Raw genomic sequence first — 24,166 nt, forward strand, 5'->3', positions numbered from 1 at the left:
ATGATGGGTGAGCAGGGCCCTGAATTATGAATATAAAAGAGTATCATTAGGGGTCATTTTATTGCTGTGTTCCTTTAACAGGATAATTGTATTAGGTTTCTCATAGGCCCATGACCTATCCAGTTTCAGTTTCTTGGCTACTTTAGCAGTATAACATTCTTCTTTTTATTAAAGTAGATAAAAAACAAACTGACAGACATCAAACAGTACTCTTACATCTTATCATTTTCTGTATCTTTTTGTGTTAATTTCAGTCATTAACCTTTCAGTTTATCACCATGTCCAATGTCCTTTCATATGTAGCCTCTCTGCTGCGGCCAGTTCATTACTGTGAGCTTGCCCTTTTCTTTTCTTTTCTTTTCTTTTCTTTTCTTTTCTTTTCTTTTCTTTTCTTTTCTTTTCTTTTCTTTTCTTTTCTTTTCTTTTCTTTTCTTTTCTTCTCTTTTTCCTGTTGAATCATTTACCACTCAGTCTTCTAGTTCTTGCCCACTGTGGCTTGGGGTTTCCAGATTCAAATTCAAATTTCTCTCTTTTTCCTGATGTTATAGTTTTTTTTTTTTTTTTCTGCTTCTTGCTGGTTTGTGGTAAATTTTAGTGGAGAAAGAGGTTGCAAACATCATTACCTTGCCATTTTGGGGTCAGAATGTTCTGTTTAACCATTTTAGTAGCTCAGTAATAAAATGAACTGTCCTACAAAATAGTAAACTTCAGCGGTGAATGCTCCAGGGCTACAGAGGGCAAGGTTTCTACATGGAGCCTGCTGGAAAGAGGGGCAGGTAGATAAATGATCCATTTAAAGATGGCTATAAACTATGTATTTTTTATGACTATATTATATTGATAGGATTGACAATTAAGATTATAAGCCTGGGCGGGCTGAGATGACTTGGTGTATAAAGTGAGTCCCACCCACGGGACCTAAGCGGTGGAAGAAGAGAACTGATCTCCGAAAGCCATCCATTGACTTCGACATGCACACCCTTCCATCTCCCCCCCACACACACAAATAATAAACAAATAAATGTAATAAAAAATAATGAAAAAGACAAAAGATAAATGCTGGCAAGGATTTAGAAGAAGAAACACTTTTATACAATGTTTGCGGGAACATAAATTAGTAAAACCAAATACAGTGACTTTAAAAGAATAAAACCTGGAGCTGATATGGTGGCCCCACAGCTGAGAACATGTACTGTTCTTGCAAGAGGCCCTGAATTCAGCGCCTAACGTCCATGTTGGATGGCTCACAACTCCCTGTCACTCCAACTCCAGGGCATCCACCGCCTCTGGCCTCCATGGGCACATACCATACATACCCATGATTACAGAATAAAATTAAACGTAACACTCTTAACATAACCAGCACTTAACCTTGAAATTCACTACTAGGTCTATATTGGAAGGAGACTAGATCCTTATGTTAAAAAGACATTTGTGGGTGATAGGACACAGGAATACAGTCTGTGCTCAATGTGATATCATTTGCTCATAGAAATGAACAAAATTCTGTCATTCGCAGCAGTGTGGAGTGGAACTGGAGTTTGTTATGCTAAGTGAAATAAACCAGACATTTGTATGGTTCATTTATTTATTCACTCATTTGTGGAAACTAATGGAATCTCATGGAGGAGTAGAATGGAATCATCATCAGTAAAGACTGGAAGGTCAAGATAGGAAGGAACTCAGCAAGGGTCACCAAAACCCAGTGAAGGAGTTTCTTTCGGCTGCTTAATTAAAAATAAATAAATTAGGGGCCTGAGAGATGGTTCAGTGGTTAAAAGCACTGGCTGCTCTTCCAGAGGACCAGAGTTCAATTCCCAGCAACCACATGGCAACTCACAAATGTCTGTAACTCTAGTTCCTCACACAGAAACATGCAGACAAAACACCAATACATATAAAATAAATATAAATAATTTTACACAGGCATGCACGAGCACACATGTGCCATAGTATCTGTGTGTAGAGGTCATAAGACAACTTGTGGAAATCGGTAGATTCTCTTTCCACCGTGTGGGGCTTGGAGCTCAGACTCTGACTGTCTGGCCTGTGAGCAAGTACCTCTAACAGGCTGTGTCGTCTTGTTGGCCCAGGAGTGCAAATCTTTGAATACTTTATACCTGCTTGGCAAACAGCATCTCTGCTTTTTCTGAAATGAGGCTAACAGTGCTCTTGTGACCAAGCATAGATTTTTTTTATTAGTTTAAATACAAACCATGCTCTGAATTACAATATTTATTTCCTATGATTATAACTGTTTAATTGGTACTAGTTGTGTGCAACCAATCTCCAGATGTGAAAACAATTTGGTTTTATTACTTTTAAGCTGCAATTTTGCAAGCAAAGATTATTTCCAATAAAGAGTAAAGTGGACTAGCTTTCATGAGTGAAATAAACTGTTTGAAATTTGCATCAATTTGCTGTGTAATTGCATGTACCTGGACAGATCTCCACTTCTTAAGCAGCCTTATTAAATTACATTTAAACTTTTTCATGGTAACAAATTGATCATAGGCATCTGATAAATAATGCAGGTAAGCTTTGGCTTAAGCTTTTTCATTGATTCTTTGTTTAATCAGAGTTAAGAAGATTTTGCTGCTAACAGCCTCCACAGGAGGGTAGGCACATGTTCATATTTTCTTGCAAGAGCAGAATGAAAGCATACACAGTGCAGCAATGCTGGGTTTCCAGTTTGGAGCACCCTCACTGCTGCGGGATGCTATGGAGATTCAGGAGCACTGCACTGTGGTCAGCGGTGTCTATAAGCCACGGCCTTTGACAGGTGCTGTGCGCTGCAGTGTTCGGCGTCCCCTATTCAACCCCTGTATACAGAGGGCTCCAAGGTCACATCATGGAAGGACGAAGCAATTTCTTCTCTTAGTCTCTTTAGAAACATGTCAGTGGCTTGTTCAGGAATTCTCTGGCTACTTCACTGGGCGTGGATCTACTTGTTTATACAGATGGTAGGAAAGACCTACTGGCATTTGTACATTCTTAACATAATCTAGGGTTCTGTCCACAGACACCTGATGCATTCTGGGCAGATGATACTTGGTGGGAAGAACCCACCCCTACCCAGTGAAACAGTACTCTTTGGGTAGTAAGGTAACAAAGTAAAGTCCCCCAAACTGAATGAGCCACAGTGTGTGCCATAGGAGATCTGGGGCTCTTTTCCAAGGATTCAAACAGGAATTCTGAGGATGTCCAACTGCATGACAGATTTATCTATGTGGTATCATAGTTCTTTTGGTTTTCTTCCACAATGATCCCAAATCCTTCCATCCCCTCCTTGAGTATCTCGTGAGTCCCTTTCTCTCCTAGTAATCACAAGGCAATTCTCCAAAGGAGTCTGTTGAACTTATTGTTTAAAGGAAGGCCTATCACTGAGGTGTCTTGAAAATCAGGAGTGTGGTGGCTACCTACTTGTGAGCTGATGAGATTCTTTTCCTTATTGCAATGAGTTATACTAAAAAGCATTCATCTATTTTAAAAATCCCAGGGTATTGTTTTTACTATTCAATAATTTTGGTATAGTTTTGATAGGCTCAAACAAGATAGGCCCTGACAATATAACAGGTGGTCACCAGAATGTGGACTATGTAAGCAAATATTTATGCCCTCGTGTCTTAGTTCATTATACCTTTTATTTGCCTTTCCTCTGTCATGAGGGCATGCTGAGGCCAATGCTGTCCGTTAGTAGTTTCTGTTGTCTTGGAAGCAGATCATTAGCATTCTATCTGCCTGTCTATTTTAAAACCTTTTCTGTCCCTACTATTTCTTCTGTGATGGGTTCATCATTAAATTAGATTAACTTATCATGTTGCTCCTTGTTCCAGTTCACAGCCTCAGAAGGAAATATCATCAAACCATTCTATGGTCGTGTATGTGTGTGTGTGTGTGTGTGTGTGTGTGTGTGTGTGTGTGTAATTGCTCCAATTACAGTTTGTGGTTTCAAACTGTAGGTGAAGTATGGCTGAGTTAGTTATTGCCTAATGCCATGGGTTACTATTTAAGAAGAATAGATGTGGCTCATCCTGAATTTGGGTAACATGGCAGTTCTAGACTCAACCTGAAACCTTATTCTATGAACAGTAGCCAGACAGAAACACAAACTCCTAATTGCTTTCCTTATTGAGACCCCAATCACATCACAAACAATAAAACCATGAAGAAAAACAAAGCTATTATTTAAAGTAATGATACCTATTACTGGAAATGCGAGTATTTGAGTGCTCACTCTTACGCTCACTGTTAAATAGAACTCACCACTCCACATCCAGCTTTTGGCAGGGTTAATCTAATTTTCCATATTTATTGGTGTGTAATAAGACACTGAGTTTTATAAAGTATGGTGTGTGTGTGTGTGTGTGTGTGTGTGTGTGTAAGTCATTAAGGATTGGACACAAGTCTTTATGTATGCTGTACAAACACTTTACCAACTAAGCTATTGCCACAGTCACAATCTTAAAAAAACAAAACAAAACTAAGTATGCTATAAAAGAATGGGGTAACAACAAACAACAGGGTAGAGAAAGCCCCGGCTAGACATTTTATGCCACCAAATGAAACCTCCAGTTCCAGAAATGTGTTACATCTGATTGAGTTGTTGACCAAAGGGTCACCATGGATACCCTAAAACATCTCAGGCTGTTCCTAAGAGTATTGGTTGTCTTCGACAAATTGATGGTAAGGCCCTATTGCTAAAGACAATATTTACATATCTCATGAAACATAAAGAAGTGGAGCTGATGCCTAAATAGTCTTTCCCCCTACCAACTAAAGAGTTCTTGGTATTAGAAGGAAATCTGCATATACCAGAGGGAAAAGAATCATCAACCCAGCTACAAATCCTGTGACCTACAATGATGACCTGCTGCGAGATACAATGGTGCAATAGTAGCACAAACATTGCGGGAGCCACCAATCACTTTCTAATTAACTTTAAGATCCACTCTGTGACAGGAACTCAATGACCTCCCCACCCCCAAGGGAGGAGCAGTCCTGCTAGGCCACAGAGGAGGACTTTGCAGCCAGTCCTGAAGATACCTGATAAAACAGGGCCAGACGAAAGGGGAAGAGGTCCTCCCCAATCAGTGGACTTGGAAAGGGGCAGAGAGGAGCTGAGGGAGGAAGAGTGGGATTCGGAGCGAATGAGGGAGCAGGATACAGAGCTAATAAAATGTAAATAATAATAATAATAATAATAATAATAATAATAGTAAAGATCCACTCTGTGAGATGGAATAAGGCCTGACAAGATCCACTCTGTGAGATGGAATAAGGCCTGACAAGATCCACTCTGTGAGATGGAATAAGGCCTGACATTGCAAGAACAGCCAAGAACCTGAGAATGGATGGGCCACGGGTCTATGGGAAAACCAAATATTGCTGTTCTGTTGATGGAACAGAGCAACAAAAATACCCTAGTGACATACTGCTGTCCCCATAGATCACTGCCTCCCTCAGCCAGCTTCAAAGAAGCTTCTTCTTGTAGTAGATGGTAACTAACACAGAAACCCACAGTTGGACAATGTGCAGAAGATTAGAGACATAGGCATACTAAGCTCTAAATGGGATGTCTTTATCAAAACTCTCCCCTTAGGACTCAGGAAACTAAGCAGAAGAAGAGGTAGAAAGATTGTAAAAGCCAAAGGTGATAGAAGACTCCAAGCAATATTCTGCAGACAGACTAATACTGGTGCACATATGAACTCACACAGACTGTAGAAGCATCTACCAGGTCTTCCCAGATTGAAGCCATGCAGGGTCCCAGAACTGAGAGGAGGAAGTGACCATGGGGTCCACCCCTAACTGAGAAGCTATGTGCAATTGGTATCCACTTGCAGTGGAGAAATTAAATCTTCTCCAGTGAAATCTTACTGGTATATTAACCACATGTCAGCGCAGGCCCCATGTTCAAGCAGGAGATGTCCAACATAAAGCAAGGTCCCTGGTATTTTTGTAGACCTTTTGTCTCATATTACTTTATTTGGGATTTTTTTTGTCTTACTGGTCTTTTGCTTGTATATTTTGATTTTAGATTTTGTGTTTTTTTGAAGCTGAGTTTTTTTGTTTGTTTGTTTGTTTTCTAAAGAAAGAAAGGATATGGAGTTGGGTAGGTAGGGAGGTGTTGAGGACCTGAGGAGTGTTGAGAGAAAAAAAAGATGTGATTAGAATATATTATATGTAAAATTTTTCAGTAAAAATTTAATATGTGATATATATCTGTATTGTATAATAAATTGGAGAGATATTATGAATAATATTAATATTTTAAATATTTATATTTACAGAACATGGTTAATGACAATTTTCTGACAAATAGTAAGGGAAAGTCAGTAGAAATTTTACAGTGGATTGTATATATGTGTATTCATTATTACTACATACATTTAAATTTTTAAGGTATTCTATTAGGAATGTTTATAGGTTGAGTAACATGGACTGAACATTGGAAAATCTCAAGTATAAAAAATAACAGTTAAGTTGAAAGTCATCTGTATATTTCATTATGTCATTAATGCTTAGAGTGGAAAACATTTCATATATGTAAATCTCAGTCACACTGAATGGTTAATCCTGGGAAGGAGGTATGGATTTCTCTAAGAAGTTGGAATAATTAAGTGTTGTGTATAATGCAAACTTATGGAAGTGGGTTGTGGGGTAATTTCTACCAGAGTTGTAGATTGTTAACATAGTAACTGTAAGTAGAGCTTTGCATGTGTCATCAGTGCTGGGAAAGAATCCAGATCCTCCATCTGCCTCTAATAGTAAATAATCCCAATTAATTAGGAAGGCATTCGTCTTCTTAATAAGTATGCATCTTTTAAACCCCAGAAGATTTGGAATTAAGTATAGATAAAGGTTCAAGAATCAAAAACAATCTATTGATGTTGTGTCGAGTAGGGGAGGATACAATGTGCTTAAGCAAATACCCCAACTAGCATTCCACCAAGTTTCGGTTACATGATCTATTGCTTCTATCTCCCTTTGAGACTAAGTGCTTTGAAAACAATAATGATATTTTTCAACTCAGCTTTCTTATTACAGTCCCTGGCCCCAAGTCAGTGTTCTGTAAATAATAACAAATGATTGGGAGAGGTTCTTAAAGTTGTAGTGAGATTTGGTTCTCATCAGTTGCTCCTTCTGGGGAGATCAGAGAAAATTTGTCTCTTCCCCGTACCACTGAGTGGCTCTCTGAACTTTCTTTCTGTAGCCATCTCAGCACATCTTAGAGCATCCCTCTGATTTTTTTTTTTTTAATGTGTGGTCTAGGTCATGCTTACAGATGGAAAGGGCCAAATTTTTGGAATGCTCCAGAGACACAGCCCTCAACATTTTCTGTGAAAGAATGTGCTGTACAAAATGTGCCTGACAGCAACAGCGCTTGAGCTGAAGACAATTTTCCTTTAAGACTCTGGCTAACTCCCAATGAGATCTGATAGACTAAGATCAGAAGGAAGGAGAGGGGGACCTCCCCTATCAGTGGACTTGGGGAGGGGCATGCGTGAAGAAGGGGGAAAGAAGGTGAGATTAGGAGGGGAGGAAGGAGGAGTTTATGGGGGATACAAAGTGAATAAAGTGTAACTAATAAAAGTTAAAAAAAAAAAGACTCTGGCTAACCATTACTTAGTAGCAGCCACAGATAAGAAGCCCTCAGCTGTTTCTTTGTACTGGGCTTTCTGGTGTTTGAAAGCCATGTGGGCTTCTGTCCAATCATTCATTCAATTCATTTGTTCCTGTGTGATGTGATGGGTTCATCTCCAATGTCAACTTGACTAGATTCAGAATCATCTAGAAGATCAAGACATACTTCTGGGCATACACAAGAGGGACTAGGTAGCTGGCCTTCTCTCTTTATTTCCAGGTCCTCTTTGATGTAAATAGTCTGTGCCACACCCTCTTGCTGCTCTGATGAACTGCAACTGTAAGACAAAATAAGTCACTCCTTGTTTAAATGGTTTTTTTGTGAGGGCTTTGATCACAATGGACAAAGGCAGTTCAGAAATATCCTACCGTCTCCACACCTTGTTCCAATCTGTCTTTCTTCCTCTAGGTTGTATTTGTTTGTCTACAATAATATTGTTGTAGATACAAGATGTGAGTACAGAATGTGTCTGTAACCTGAACAAAGCAGAGAACATTGCTGTAGATCCTCAGGGAAAGGCATTTCCACTGCAGCTGAGGTGGCATCATTGGGCCGGCACCTCCATCACACTCTTGTCTCTCTACTTGCAGCTACCTCAGGTTTTTGTGCTTTGTTTTACGCTGTCTTTGTGTAGAGCTTTTTCATTTATTTTTAAATTTTTATGTAGTGGGTATTTGTGTCTCGGCTTTCTAGATTTTTCCGACACAATGTTACTCCATTCTTAAAATACTCTATTTATTTTTTAGTTAGTTTGTTTTGTAGACCCACTATGTAGCCTTGGTTGACCTAGAGCTTGCTATGGCTAGCCTCAAACTCATAGAGATCTGTCTGTCTCAGCCTCCCAGTGTTTTTTTTTTTTTTTAACCCAGTACTAATACCACACAATGTCTTTATAAAACATCTGATGTTTTGTAACCCCCAAAAACACATGTGCATGTACCTGGGGCCAGAATTGTCTATCTTTATTGTTCTTTACCTCATTTGTGGATACAGAACCATGCACTGAACCTGGAGGCCACTGATTGGCCATACTTGCTAGCCACAAGCCCTAGGGAGCTTTCTGTTTCTTATTTACTCTAACACTAGAATTACAGGCATGAACTGCCATGCCTAGTTTTTTTGTTTGTTTGTTTTTTTGTTTTTTAGTGTTGGGGTTGCGTATACAAACTCATTTTCTCTTGGTTACATGGCAAGCACATTATCAACCGAGCCATTTCCCTGGCACAAAACTTAGGAGTCTTACAACACTGACAACTTATTTGTGACAGTTAAGTCAGTAGTCCTCTTGGAATTGCCTGGGCTCACTCATGTGGCTGTACTTGAGAGGGTTCATTTAAGTGTTTGGCTCACTTAAGACAAGTAAAATGGCTGAGTTTCTTCCTCTACTCAGTTTCATCTTTCAGATGGCTATTCAGACTTCAGCACATGTCAACAGAAGCAAGAAAGCCTCTTTCATGCAAAGTCTATGTATTAGGCTTCTTACATCACTTAGTGATGTTCCATTTCTGAAAACCTGGTCACATAGTCAGAGAGAGCAATTCAAAAGTGGATACAAGTAAATGAGATTTATTTGGCAACATCAACAATAACAAACACAAGTTCAGGATTTAAGGTTGACACACCTTGTAATCTGTAGAGAAAATCTCTATTGTTCTAAAAATTTCACTCAGTATAAAATTGGAGGATTTTTATTTTGTAATTTTAATGTTTTATATTAATTACAGTTTATTCACTTTATATCCTAGCTGTAGCCCCCTCTCTCATTCCCTCCCCACCCCACCCCACCCTCCCTCTCTCCTCTCCTCCCTGCCCCTCTCCAAGTCTACTGATAGGGGAGGTCCTCCTCCCTTTCCATCTGACCCTAGCCTATCAGGTCTCATCAGGACTGCTTGCATTGTCTTCCTCTGTGGCCTGGTAAGGATGCTCCCTCCTCAGGGGGAGGTGCTCAAAGAGCCAGCCACTGAGTTCATGTCAGAGACAGCCCCTGTTCCTATTACCAGGGAACCCACTTGGACACTGAGCTCCATGGGCTACATCTGTGCAGGGATTCTAGGTTGTCTCCATGCATGGTCCTTGGTTGGAGTATCAGTCTCAAGAAGACTCCTGGGCCCAGATTTCTTGGTTCTGTTGTTCTCCTTGTGGAGCTCCTGTCCCCTCCAGGTCTTTCTATCTCCTCCTTCTTTCATAAAATACCCCTGCACTCTGCCCAAAGTTTGGTTATGAGCCTCAGCAACTGCTTTGATACAGTGCTGGGTAGAGTCTTTCAGAGGCCCTCTGTGATAGGCTCCTGTCCTGTTTCCTGTTTTCTGAGGATTTTTATAAAAGAAGTGAATATTTGATACATATAAAAACTGAAATTATAAATTTACAGCCTAAATAGGACTTTTTACAGTTTGTTGTCCCTTGCATCCCCTAACTAGGAGGACCTCCAGGGTCAAACTGACTGGCTTTGGAAATCTTGAAGCCATCTGGGATGGTGCCATCTGCAGAGTGGTCAGGCAGAAGAAAGGCAGATGCATCCTTGGCATTTCTGTTCTCGGCTCCAGGCCTTCTACTTTCCCTGACCTGAGTAGTCCTAGAGAATTGACAACTCCCTTAGAATAAGAACATCCTTCATCAGAGATGTACTACTTTTCACAGAGCAATCTTTAACATTACACAACTTGCTTAGGGCTCTCAGGCTGAAGCATTTGAATTCAGTTGCTTCTGTCATGCCCAGGGCTGTCTGGAGGGAAATAATTAGATTTTTGACTTTGTTACCTATTAAGACAGACACTATCTGCCCCAATTTCAAATTCCTTCTCCCATGATTCATTTCATCTGGAGTAAGTTCTGGCCTTGCGAGCATAGACAGTCCACTCTAGGCATAAGGTTATTGTGTAATCAAATGATGGTTTCTGTGTCCCTCATATCTGGTTGCTCTCCTTGTTCTGAGAATCTACTGTCTCAATGTTGTGTGAACACTGCTCCCCCCATTGTCCCCTGATAGGTCAATACAGCATCTAACAGCCAGTTGCTGCACAGGGTGGAGAATAGGGCTAGACTTCCAGCCAGCCAGGGAAGGAGGAGTTAGGGGAAGAAGTAAAGCATTCAGCCACAGGCAGATGTCCAGGAGAGACCAGGAAAGAGCTCAGCAACGAAAGCTATAAAGTGCAAGTATTTTTGTGATGTGCACTGAGAGAAAACCAAATTAGCCTAGATGGTTAAGAACAGACTAATAACTGCTCAGTTATTGCACTGTGAACCTTATTCAAAAATAATATAATAGAGTCTCACTTATTTGTTGATAGATTAAGAGAGAAACTGAGACACAAACACAGTTTTATAAAAATAACCTTAACATTCTGATGTACCAAATGGGGCCAGACTTAACATAGCAAGTAAAACTACAGAGCAGTTCCCTAGTTCTGCTCATTAGGAGCGCAGTTGTAGTTTCTAGGGCAAGGGTCACAGCTTCTTGATGAGACAGACCCTCCCCAGAGGAAAAACAAAAACTGACACAAACACCAGAGAGGCAGTGCCTTCGGCAAGCTAAGAAAGAAAAAGGCTCTTTAACTAAAAAAAAAAGCAAGCTTGTAAAAGCCAGACTTTCCTAACTAAAGCAAGGAGTTAAAATCCCTTGGAGAAGGGGCCCTTGCTAGCCTGGCTCATGCAGACCAGAGGAACAAATACTTGTGGACCCAGTAACTTCCCAGAGTGGGGGAGAAGTCAGGATCCAGTGAGGGAGGCAGGGAAAAAAAAGCCTCTCCCTGGAAGCAGGAGCCAGAGACAGATTGAGAAGCCCTGAGTGTCTGAACTGGTAAGGTCTAGAGGAGAAGCTGGGTCTAAGCAAGTAAAGTTCTTAGGGATGAAAGGGTTAGGCTAACTTTGTAACCTATATGTCTTCTAAAGCCTATAGTTTTGAGTTTTAGGTCCAGGTTAAGCTAAAGCCTCTTAGTACCTTTCCAGAGAATGGAGGAATGTGACCCTATCTGTGAGGACAGATAAAAAAAAAAAGGCAAGCAAGCAATGACCTTCACTCAGCAAAAGAAGGACCAGACCCTTGCCTTTGAGATAGCATTTCTTAGCAATGAACCTAGACTTCTTCTGAGTAGCTTTCGACCTCCAGCCAAAAGTCTGTAGCCCCTAATCTTCAAGGATGAGCTAACCACCCCCACATTAAATTGCAGCTGCATCCACACTTGGCAGGACTGGCCAAGCTTGAGCACCTAAGACTAACCAATTATCTTACTTTATAGCTTCCTCATCCAATCCTAAATTGCCAAGACTGCAACTTCAAATCTCCCGCAATTTTTCTTTTAAAAACCTAAAGGCCTTTGTCTCCCGGTGCCACTCTTTGCTGACCGGCAAGGGTGACCCCATTGTGCAATGGTTAATAAACCTCTTGCTTTGCAACAAGTCTTGGTCTGGGGGAGTTTCTGGGAAGGGCGCGATCTTGAACTCCTGAGCTGTGAGACCCCAGGTCTTACAGGGAGAGGTTTTAAGACTAAAATGGAAGATTATTTTCTATGTTGAAATGGTGGAAGACACAGTGACGCAGTGCTTTTGGATTCCACTTGAGTTTGTTTCCCTTAGCAAACCAATTTTTTTCAATGATGATTACAGTTTTGTATATTCTCTTTGGGAGAGATCAGGATAAGACAAACTTGGGGGAAAAAGATGCTAAATTAAAGAGCATAGAACAGAGGCCAGAAGAATCTTTTGTATCAAAATAAGGAATCTTCAAAGAAATCTAATCTGGAATTTACAGTAACACAAAAAGAGGTAGTTCCAGACGAGTAAAAGTCCACAAAGGCTTGAAGAAAGTATAGAATGGCAGCCCATTGAGATGCTGGAGGGAAAGTCTTCAGTTATAGGCCAACATTGTCAGACTGGACATTGTTTGTGTATTAGCAAGGTTCAATTACTAGATGAAGGTCTATATACTAATGTAGAAATGCAGATCCTGTTTTGTGTTGCTTTGGAACAAGATCATACAGTGGTTTATGTGCTTCATTTTACGAAGATTAGAGAGCTGAAATATATTCACCATGCCATAGTTCATAGTTAACATTTCAATGGGCCTTTGCCTTAAATTTTGGAGAGCATGATTTCAAGGTTAAACATTTGTTAGAGACGGTGACTGTCTTGGAGATGTCTTTGTACACTGGAGCTGATAGTACTTCAGTATGTATATCCTTTGGAATACAAGTTTTTAGATTTGTGACATGAAACCTGTGACAGATATAACTTATAATCCTGTAAGTCATACAATTTTGAAATGATCTAACAATTTTTAAAAGGTAGTCATAAAACAGAAGGGAAATATATCTCCCCAAAATAGATTAAATAATGATTTGTTGATTTTAAAATTATTAAATGAGACAAGTAGCACACCTGCTAAGAGACAGTGGGATTTAGAAAGGACTGCTATCTTAGATCAGCATATCAAGTCATAATTCCAAAATGAAAAACAGGAAGCATATAACATTGGGGAGGAGAATGTGCTTTGTCTCCACAGAAAGCAAAAAGCTCTGTGTTCCATCCAAACTTTGGAAAATAAGACTTGATAGGGGAGACCTCCCAAAGATCTTGGCTGCAGACAGAAAGAAAGAAATCAAGAAGAACCAACAGGACAGGTAACAGGATTTGCTGATCCTTCCACATGGGAACAGCTCTGAGACTTGCTGATCCTTCCACACGGGAACAGCTCTGAGACTTGCTGAAACATGAAGATGTCTCCAACCAGAACCTCAGCTATGCATGGCCAAGAAATCTTTGCCTACAGATTTCTTAGGTACTTATCATGACATTCTGTTGAAAAGCACAGATAAAATCTATTTTCAAGTTTGGTTGGGCGGTCCAAACCAACTTATATAGAAAAACAAATCCTTTACCTGCTCGGACAGAGAGAAGAGCATCATCTTTAACTGAACTGTGCTTAGTGCACAGTGCATGCACACATTAATACAAAAATGTATAATACATTTGGAAGTTTATATATTTTAATAACAAGAGAACCAAAAGAGACAAGACAAGTGGCCAAGGTGGTCCTACGTTACAGACAGCTTCAATAACTGTGGTGTGAGTGTGTGTGTGAGTGTGTGTGTGTGTGTGTGTGTGCATGTGTGTGTGTGTTTTACAGGCGTGTCACTGTGCAGGTGGTGTGCCTGTATGTAAAGAATAAAGCAAGCCATTGCTTAACTCCCTCCATTGCTACCTGACCTTGAACCATGGTCTCTCACTCATCTGGAAGCTTGAATTTTATCAGCCTGGTTGAATTGTCATTGAGCTCCAAGATCCCCCTGCTTTAGTTATTGAAAGTGGCATGTATATGTCTTTATTGCTAGTTTTCAATATTGTTGTTATTAACAATAGCATGTTATTCAACTTTAGTAGCATACAGCTGTTAAATCCAGTTATATTTGTGGTTAAGCACCCACACATCAGGACTGTAGAAGTAACGATGGATTGCTCTGGAGCTGGAGTAAAGTACTTGGTTTCTAGCTTGCGGAGGAGCTGGCCAGCCTGCTCTTCTTTTGTCTGTGCTGCACTTTATGTCACAAGGTGAGTCAAAAAAAGAAATAAAAAGGACATAACTGCTCTAGGTATAGCAGAGGAGAAGGTTTGTTGTAGATGAAATGAAGAGCACTATCAGAGTCAGGGACACTTGGGAGAGTTCAGAGTAAATAGATGATGGTGAGATGGGCCATGTGAGAGGGAGGAGGCAGAGAGGAAAATCAGAAGACCAGCAGACCAAGAGGGGAAAATGTTAAAAAACATTTTTTTTTCTTTTAAAAAGGACCATGTAATCAAAATGGATGGATTATTTAGGGAAGAATGATTGTGGGGAGGCCATCCTAGACCCTGGGCTGAAGGAGTTTAAGGTAGGGAGTAGGGGATGCTGGGAGAACCTGGTGGCCAGATCCTTTTTGATATGTTAAAAAGTCACCTCAGTTTGTCCTAGTTTTGGGACCTAACACTGGGAATGCTGACCATGGGTTTTGATATTTTTTTTTGTAACTTTTTATTGGTTCTTTGTGAATTTCACATCATTCACCATAATCCCACTCATGTCTCCTCCCCTCATACCTGCTCTCTACTCTAGCAGCTTCCCCTCCCCATACAGAGAAAATAATCTCTTGGAAGCTGTAGAGTGTCACAGCGTGTCCCCCAGTATACCTTTCGTCCATACTTCTTTGCTTGCGCACATCCGTTGCAATGACTCCTTAGTCTGGTACTAGGCCTCTGTCTTCTGTTGCTCTATCAATACTGGAACCTCTCTGGGGCTCCTCACGGATATCCTGCTCTTGCCCTGTGTCATCTTGTAGTTTAGGATCTGTAGGACTGGTGCCTTTATGTGCTCTAGAATTTCGTGGATTGGGTAGATGTTTGGGGGGTCAATTCAAAGCCCTGGAACTGGGCCTGACAAGTATCTGAGCTCATCAGTCCTCCAGCTCTTCTGCCTGCCATAAGTGGCAAAGGGCAAAGGTGGGGGGTGTCTCACACTCACCCATTGTGCTGCTCAGCAGAGAAGTTGCTGGGCCAGATCTGCCATCCTCATGCCCTTGAGGCTGGCTAACCCATTCCCCCACCCCTAGAGTCAGCTCTACTGTGCTGCCCAGTTGAGGTGCTTCAGCCTACTCTCCTGAGTCCTGCAGCTGGTGAGGAGCAAGGCCAGTTCTTATGCTCTCGTGACCCCAGGGTCAGGTTTCTTACCTGCTGCAGATGATGAGGAGCAAAGGGAGAGGAAGGTATCTCTTCCTTGTCCACACCACCACATGGGAGATGAGTGGTAGGACCAGCTGTCCTGCACTCACCCACAGCTCCCACAATGTGTGGGGTCGCTCTCCTGCAGCTGGCTAGGGGAGAGGTCAATTCTCCTGCTCTCAGGCCTCCAGGGCCAGCTTTCTAACAATGCCCAGGTCACACATCAATATGTCCCTGGGTAGCGGTCCAGACCAGGGACATCGCCTGGCCTTTGGTAGTTACAGACCCCTGCTCCTGAAGGGCCATGAACTCAGATGTAGCCCCCAGTGGCAGCACAGGCCAGGTCACCACCATGTTCCTAGGTAACATCACCGTCTACTCCCATCCGGCTGTTCCTCGCTACCCTCCAGTCTCCAGTTCTGCCTCTCTTCATTTGGCCACCCCCTTCTGTTTCTCTTTCTCTCCCATTTTCCCACCACTTACTTGCTCCTCTTAGTGGCACCTGGGATCTCTCAGTGTCTGAGGCCTTCTCTGGAATGGCCTCAGGAATGCTATGCCCTGCTCATACAGGGGTCATCTCTGGCATGCTCTGCCCCTCCAGGCCTGCTCTGTTCGATTGGTGGCCCTTACAGGCTAGCTTCTTGTCTGGGCCCATGGCACTGGTGTGGGGGTTTTCTCAGGCTTGCTCTTGGCCCCATGTGAAGGTTGCCTTTGTCAGGCTCACTCCTGCCCAGGGTCCACAGTCCCAGGCAGGGATTCTCTAATCTCCAGCTTGTTGCCCATCCTGGGCCAGACTGGTTGTCACCTCAGGCTCCATTTTTCAGGGAATGTTAGGCTACTAATCATTCAGATGTTCATAGGTCAGATCACCGAGCATAGACATAGCCTCTGTCCTCTGCCACTTACTGACAGACACACGTGCAAAGCCTCTAGGGGCAGGGGATTTTGATTTTTGATAAGTAAAAAATCTTAGTGATTTTGAAATCTTAGTCGCTGGAAGAGAAAGGAATGTCAAAAAGTGGTGAACAGCTCTGCTTGCCAAAATAGATTCTACTTATCATTTTATATTATGCATAAACCTCTAGAATGGACGATTTAGTTATACATTTGTAAATCAAGAGTTTGTGGTAGGATCTACTTGCAGGAAAAATGTAGAATATTGTATCTGGTGACATGAGTTGGAATACTGCCTTAAGCCCAGGCCATGTTACCTAGGTTTTGCTTTGTGATTCTCTGTCTCTGTCTCTCTCTTTCTGTGTGTGCAGGAATTATGAATTTTTAGTCTGTTTCTCAAAAACCTTTTCCAGATTTTTGCACAGCTGCCTATATTAGGCAATAGACTTTACTGTTGCTAGTTTTGCTTTTACATGAGGTGCACTGAACTGGAGAAGGCAGAAGGAAAGACATTCAGAAAGAAGCTTTTATTTGTATGAAGAAGAAAACACTCATGAGAGCAAGACAAGGTGTGGTGCAGACTCCCCCTGGGGGAGGAGGGGGCTGTTGTTGGGATGTCTTACTATAGCGTTAGCAGCAAAGTTCTTCTAACATTGATTTAAGCAACACACATTTATTTGTCAGACTTCTTGGGTTAGGGGTCTAAGATGATGAGGCTGTTGTCAGACTCTTGGCAAAAGCCTTCTGTGCTTTACAGATGACACTTCTATTTGGGTTCTCAATGGCAGAGGAAGGCAACTCTAGGCCTCATTGTCTTCTTATAAAGGCACAATGTTCGTCTTGTCAGATCCACCCTTGCCATCCAATTCAAGCTCAGGTTTTGGCACATGGATTTCTGAAGTATGCAACCATATAGTTCATCAGCCATGTTGTAAGTTAAGGGAGGAATGTAAGCTGGTTGAGATGGTAGGGCCAATATGCCCAATTATTCAAGAAGCTAAAGCGGCAGGAGGGTTGCTTGAAACCAGGATTTAAGGCCAGCCTACGTTACATAGTAACACCTCTTCTAAAAATATGTCTGTCTGTGTGTCTATCTACTTATCCATCTATTCTGAATAATTCAAGATGATTGGCACTACCCTATTGTGTTTGGGTGTCACTATTCTAATGGGGTCATGGTACAAAATCAAGACACACTTCTATGAGAAAAGGCATACTTACGTAGGAAAAAGACATTTCTCTATAAAGGAGCTACCACAAGAACCATTAGACCAACAAAATTCCCAGTACCAGACACGAGAAATCTCTATTTCAGTGATTGGTCAGAGTAATCCAAGTGACTTTTCTTGGTTCCTTCTGAGGGGTTGGTGGTGGGTCCCCATTACTGAAGACACCATACATGTAGGACACCTAACTCAGATGACTTGATCTGACCTGAGAGCCTCTTTTCTGTGGTCTAACATCTATTGTTCCAGAAAATGCTGTGCAAACTGCCAAGGGAAGGAAGCAATTAAACACTTCTACCAGCTTCAACACCTATGAAACATGGCAATTAACACGATGGCAAGATATGCATATAGGTGCAAAAAAAGTCACTCAACAGGAGGAAAATCATGCTTGATATTGGAAACCTTCCCAAGGCTAGTTAGGTCATGGCTCTTAGAGAAGAATCTACTATAGCCTCTTTGCTAGACCAGCACAATTCCTTACTATATTCTTAATTTTACCCTTAGGCCTACAGATGAGTGAAACTACAACCCCTCGTCAAAGAAGCTTCTCCAGGGCAAATGAAGGCCACGTCAGAAATCCAGAACAGGACGTAATGCTGAGATCAATGGCGTGTGGGAAGCCTAGCCCCAATGAGCATGTCTACATCTCAGCTCCTGTATCTATAGCACAGGGAATATTACGAAGGAGGAGTCAGGAGATTGTAGGAGGCAGAACGCTAGGAAGTCTGCTGTGAAACCATCTCTCATAGAAATGGCTGCATGAACAAGACTGGAACAGCAGCAATATGAATAGAGATGCTAATGTGGAAGGAGAGAAAAGTCACAGGACCCCATCCCTGGACAAGCAATCACAGGAAACTACTGACTGCTAGAAAATTAAGTTCCCTCTTCCAGGAATGAGCCCTCTGATTGGTTGGCCAAAGCAAGGTGGTCAGCCTTGAAGCCATCTGGATACACACAAACAACAAAATATACTCAGCAGGTTGTGCTTTTATTTACTCAGCAGGTGTGTGTATTTATACAATATATATGTGTGGATATATTGTATAGATTATTTATATAAATAAAATAATAGAACAATGGATATCTACTTGAGAGAAGGAGACATGGAGTTAGAGAGGGTAGCTGGAAGATGCTGGAGGGAGGCAAGGGAGTGGAAAGATGTGGTGCAATTCTATTTCATTTTAAAATAAAGAATTAAAATTAAAGAAAATTTAAAAGTAAAGGGAAGACCTTAGGCTAGAGAATAAGAAACAGTCCTTTCTCTTCCTTCCTTCAGGTTGGCTGAACTCTTAAGTAGTTACATTCAGTGAGTTCCTCTTGGCGAAAATTATCAAACTCTTTCATGAGGAGAGTAAATTTTGGATCCCAGCAGAGCAGCGGGATTATATTTAAGTCACCTGTGTGATGCACAGCACCACTGCTCTGTTATAAGATTTCCTTTGAAGAAATGAGATTTAGGCTTCAGAGCAGCTTCTGCATCAATGATAAATAATTTCCCCCATACTTTTTTACTGACATAAAAGATCTTCAAGTTTGAGAAAAATTCATGAACTTAGTAATTTTTTTTAAAAGATCTATACCCATGTAATTATTTGTCACAAGTCTCACTGCGAAGACTACTCATATGAGAGATGTAATAAATAACTGAATATTAATCTCATACAAATAGAATATTTATAGCAACCTAGGGGACTGTGAGATTCAGATTATCTGTAAAACTGGAATATATTATGAAATTGTGAAAGGTAAGAAGAGATATTCAGGGCTTAAATTTCTCTGAGACAATAAAATTGGTAATAGAAAAAATAACATAAATTGAATAAAATGTATGTGAGATTCTCAATGAAAAATCACAATTATTTTAGAAATAAGCCACTTAATCAAGAAAATTACAGAGGGAATTATTTTGGACATAGGATTTACAAAGGGAGTCTGGATTCTGAGCTTTGTTATAAGCTAAAAAAGAAACAGAATTAATATTATAAACTTCAGAATGATGCAATGTATGAATTAAATTATACAATCTAATAAATGTAAGATTAAATTAAGTTTAAGTAATAAGTGAAATGGTTTAAAATATTTAAAAAGACAAAAACATTTCTTATAGCTATTTCACCATAAGTTACATTAAACTAATTAAGATTCTTTGCTTGGCTTCAGAATTCTGAGCCTACTTAGATATATGTGTGTGTTTTCTTGTAAAATATAATTTTATCAAAGAACTCTGCTAAAACAGTTGGCTGATGCCCTCTACCCTTAATATCCACTATCTGGCCACCAGGATATGTGGTAGCTCCTCACCTCCCATCCCCCACCAGGTGACATCACATGACCCCAGGCTGTGTTTAGAGAGAATCCCGCTCAGTTGGTTTAACCAGAATTTTCTTAATTCTTGCTGTTTCCTCTTGGCAGTTTTCTAGTCACTGGTTCCTGCCTGGCTCCTTGACCATAAATTTCTATTTACCCATGCTAGATTTGGAGTTAAGCCCAGAGTCAGATTACAAGGCTCTCTATAGTAACGCCTGCACCTGTTGTGATAGTCCTCATCAGACACTGCTTAATAGTGCTGAAAGTAGCACTGCATACATTTTTCTTCGGAACAAAAGCAACACTAAGGAAAGCCTGATAATATACACGTAGCTCAACATTGTTTCCTGTTTATTTACTGTGTGTGTGTTTGTGTGTGGGCAAGTGGGTTCCTGAGTGCTGTGGCACACACATGGACGTTAGTAGACAGCTGGAGGGAGTTGGTTCTCTCCTTCTACCGTGTGGGTTCCAGGAATAAAACTCAGTTCATCATACTTGGAAGCTGGTGTTTTCACCCCCTGAGCCATCTTGCTGGCCCCGAGTCAGCATATTTATTAAAGAACAGCCTTGGGGGGCTTCAGAGAACAACTAAGTTTGCTACAGTCAGCGAGACAAATCCTGGAAGCAGAAGTGCACTGGTGTAAGCCAGTGTTCTTTCCTGGTAGGTCTGTCACCAGGTCCCTAACGTCACTCTGTTACTTCACAGGGTGAGAAGAAAGCAGCAGAAAAGGATTAGACCTTCCCGATGTCCCTTAACTCACAGTTGGGTAGGCAGATCTGACTTTCAATATGACTTTAACGCAGGGTTTTAGGAACAAGGATTTAATACAGAGAAGCAAGATTGGTGGTCTTCAGTGTTGTCCCTTCGGGTGATTTTTCAACTAACAGTGTAGAAATATAAACAATAAAGCAGAAAGTGGAAGCTAAGAGGTAAGAAAACAAAACCAACTTCCAATAGTTCCACAGTGTTCGAAAGATTTAAAAACTAGTTTCCACATTGTGAGACCCTCGTGGACTGCAATTATCAGGGGTTCACCCCGATTGGATCAAGATGGTGTGGAACTCTTACTTTTCAATGGCAAAAGTTGCTTTCTAAGGGTGATATCACCCAAAGCCCTTATAATTCATCATACACCATGAATGGTGTTGAATGAAAAATTACTGGGCTCCCAGGAAACAGGAAAATATAATAGAAATATAATAATCTGCATATTCACATTACCAGACAGAGCTTTAAAGTGACTGTGACTAACAGATTAAAGACATTTGAATCTTGAAATCCAAAACATATAAAACAATCCTTTGGATATATATCATTGAACATACAAAGCAAAATTCAGATTCTATCAGGTGAGTTTAACAGCAGAAAACAGTAGCTTTGCTTGTTGAACTGCTGCCCGACCGGTGTGAGCTAAAAAGATGGAAAACACAGTGAACAAGAGCTGCATGAGAAGAGATGCAAAGTTCTTGTATACATGGCAACCAGAGCCGCAAAAGAAGTGGAGCCAAGAACAGATGTAAGCAGTACTCGAAAAAGGACAGGCTGCGAAGCTTTCAAACGTGATAGAGACTGCTAAGACAAAGGTTCATCATTTCTATAAAACCCTAACACACCCACACACTGTAGCAAAACTGCTTAAAACAAAGACTAAAACACAAAAAGACACCAATTATTATCATACATTATTTCCAATTGGTGGAAAGAACAGTTTTAATATGATGTAAGAAAATGCTTGCCAACTCAGAGTTCTGTAAGCAGTCAAAAAATAGCCTTCAAAAGTCAAGAAAAATCACAGTTTTTTGCAGGTAAAGAAAATGAGTTTTTTGCAGGTATTTGTTGTTATTGAAACCACATTATACCAAATGGATGTTGATATACACAAATATTAATTTATATAAATTAATACCTAAAACAATGAATTCACTAATAGTAGTTGCCTTTTTTGAGCTTAAAAAAGTAAAACAGTTTGGGATTTATTAGGATGTCTTCCTCCCTTTTGAAAGGTCCGGCATGCAGACGAAACTTTACGAATGAGTACTTTACATTAACTGATGAGTTTGAAGCTCCTTAAGGCACTGGGCTAGCAGTGGTCCTAGGAAATGGTGGGGCAGATTTTATTGGCGAAACAAGGTTTTTGCCTGACCCTGCAAGCTAGTGGGTGTGGAGCGCACTGGCCCTTTGTAGCCGACACCTTCTTCCTCCCCACAGTCCAGGCAGCAGGGTGACAAGGCCTTGGCCCTCGAGCCTAGACTTCCCTCTTAGTTCTCGGGAGCACCTGGCCAGCAGGAGAACTGTCAAGGAGAGCAACTTCGAAGGCCGAGAGTCTCGCTCTCAGTCAAAATCTCCAACGGAAACTACTGCTCGTGGAAAATCAGAGAGCAAATGAGGATCGCGTAGGCTGTCAAGGGTTTCCAAACATTCTGAATGCCCATCTTGATCAAGATCAAAATCCAGGTCAAGGTCAAGGAGGCATTCTCATAGCTGCTACATTAGATCAGGTCCCTGCCCTCAGCAGACGATCTGTGAGTAGGTCCTACCCGCGGCAAAGGAGCCAGAGCCTCAGTCCCTGTCCGGTGTCCAACCGCAGAAGACATAGTGGCAGCAGGCCAAATCCAGATCCCAGCACTTGCCTGGGAGTATCTGGCCCCAGTTTGTACACAACAAAATTCTTCGTGAAGAATTTTCTCAATATGGACCATTGAGTCGTGTCAGTGCGGTTTATGATCGGCGAACTGGGAGGTCACGTGGATTTGCTTTTGTGTATTTTGAGAGGATGGATTACTCTAAGGAGGCCATGGAAAGAGCAAATGGTATGGAGCTGGATTGTAGAAGAATTTGTGTGGATTATTCTGTCACAAGAGAGCGCACACACCTACACCGGGCATTTACATGGGCAGTCCAACTCATAGTGGTGGTGGCAGCGGTGGAGAAGGAGGTGGCGGTCACGGTGGCCGTGGCGATGGACCACGGGATTCTTACTATGACAGAGGATGTGACTGAGGCTATGATTGATATGAAGATTATGATTACCAGCACAGAAGAAGGTCCCCTTCTCCTCACTGCAATCGCTGGAGGTCATAGTCCAGATCTCGTTCCTACAGCCCAAGACGCTATTGATAATGGAATGACTGTGCCCAAGGACTTTACTCTTTTCTGTTTTTCGTTTCTGGATATCCAATGCTTCCTAGGGGGGAAAAATCCCTGGTTTGTTTAATCCATGTATGGCCTGTTGTGTTGCTGTTTTCCGCCCTTTGTTATACTCTTAGGGTGTCGTTGTCTTTTGGGTAGTTAACACAGAAGTAAAAAGGAACACAGTGTTATACCTTGCCTTCTTCTTTGCCTTACAAAAGATTAACTCCTTACTATGAGAAAAGATGGTCGTTTAAAAGCTGTTGTGACAGAAGCACACGTTAGAAATCTACGGTATGGCAAACTGATTTTAAACCTTTGAGGGAAGATAAATAACACTTTAAGCAGACCAGTCACGTCAGATGTGTTTGGAGCGCCATGGAATGTCACTTTGAGCCTAAAAATTGTCACCTTTTAGAAATTAAAAGCTTGTAATTTCTATAAGACATGTTGTATCTGAAGTTACATGTTAAATCTTAAAAAATTAAAGTGTGGTTTTTATGTTAACTTTAAGGAAAGTTAAGTGTTCCCTTAATTGCTGAAGGACAACATTTATTTATTACCTAGAAAAATTGTATAACTTGCTGTTAGAAATTTTGGTATTGGGAAATTGGTTTTGTGGCTTATTATATAGCAAAGAATCCTAACATCACCTAGGGAAGAGTAATTTCAAATAAAAGTTGATTTGAAAATGCAAAATAAAAATAAAAAGGCTAAACAATATACAACATACTAAAATGGTTAACAAGTCAAAATTTTATCATTTAAAAATATTTTTATACTTATTTTTCCTTATGTTTACATACTTAAAGTACCTTATAATTTGTAGTAGTTGTTGAATATAGTGTTTTGTGTGTTTGGTTTTCAATTAAAATGCTATTAAATTGTTAACTCTTTACACAGTAGTGCGGAATACTAACTTCCTTTTTCTTTAAGATAAAAAATTGCCTGTACAAGTCAGACACAGTGGCTCATGCCTTTAATCACAGCAGATCTCCCTGAGTTCAAGGCCAGCTTGGTCTATGTAGTGAGTTCCAGGACAGCCAGGACTAAGTAGAAAGACTGTGTCTCAGAAACAAAACAACAGCAACAGCAGAAGTTGCCTAAGCAACACCTTGTGGCTGGTGAGTAAGTCCCTGTGTCCTCTAAAATGCTTTATTACACACGTCTTCATTTGTAAACTTTAGCATTTAAAAGTAGATCAAAGTTTTTTTAATTATCATTGGTTTTCAGCACTAACTCAGTCTTCATTTAGGTTTTTGCTTT

General features: G+C 40.9%; 2 pseudogenes; one reads left to right on the plus strand and one right to left on the minus strand.

The window, feature by feature from the left end:
• Positions 1-16,163: 16,163 nt before the first annotated feature.
• On the minus strand, positions 16,164-16,277 carry LOC132653366 (small nucleolar RNA SNORA17; annotated as a pseudogene).
• A 4,912-nt stretch (positions 16,278-21,189) lies between these two features.
• LOC110560294 (transformer-2 protein homolog alpha-like) lies at positions 21,190-22,888 on the plus strand (annotated as a pseudogene).
• The last annotated feature ends 1,278 nt before the right edge of the window (positions 22,889-24,166 follow it).

Source organism: Meriones unguiculatus, chromosome 3, assembly GCF_030254825.1.
Source record: "Meriones unguiculatus strain TT.TT164.6M chromosome 3, Bangor_MerUng_6.1, whole genome shotgun sequence".
Lineage (NCBI taxonomy): Eukaryota > Metazoa > Chordata > Mammalia > Rodentia > Muridae > Meriones > Meriones unguiculatus.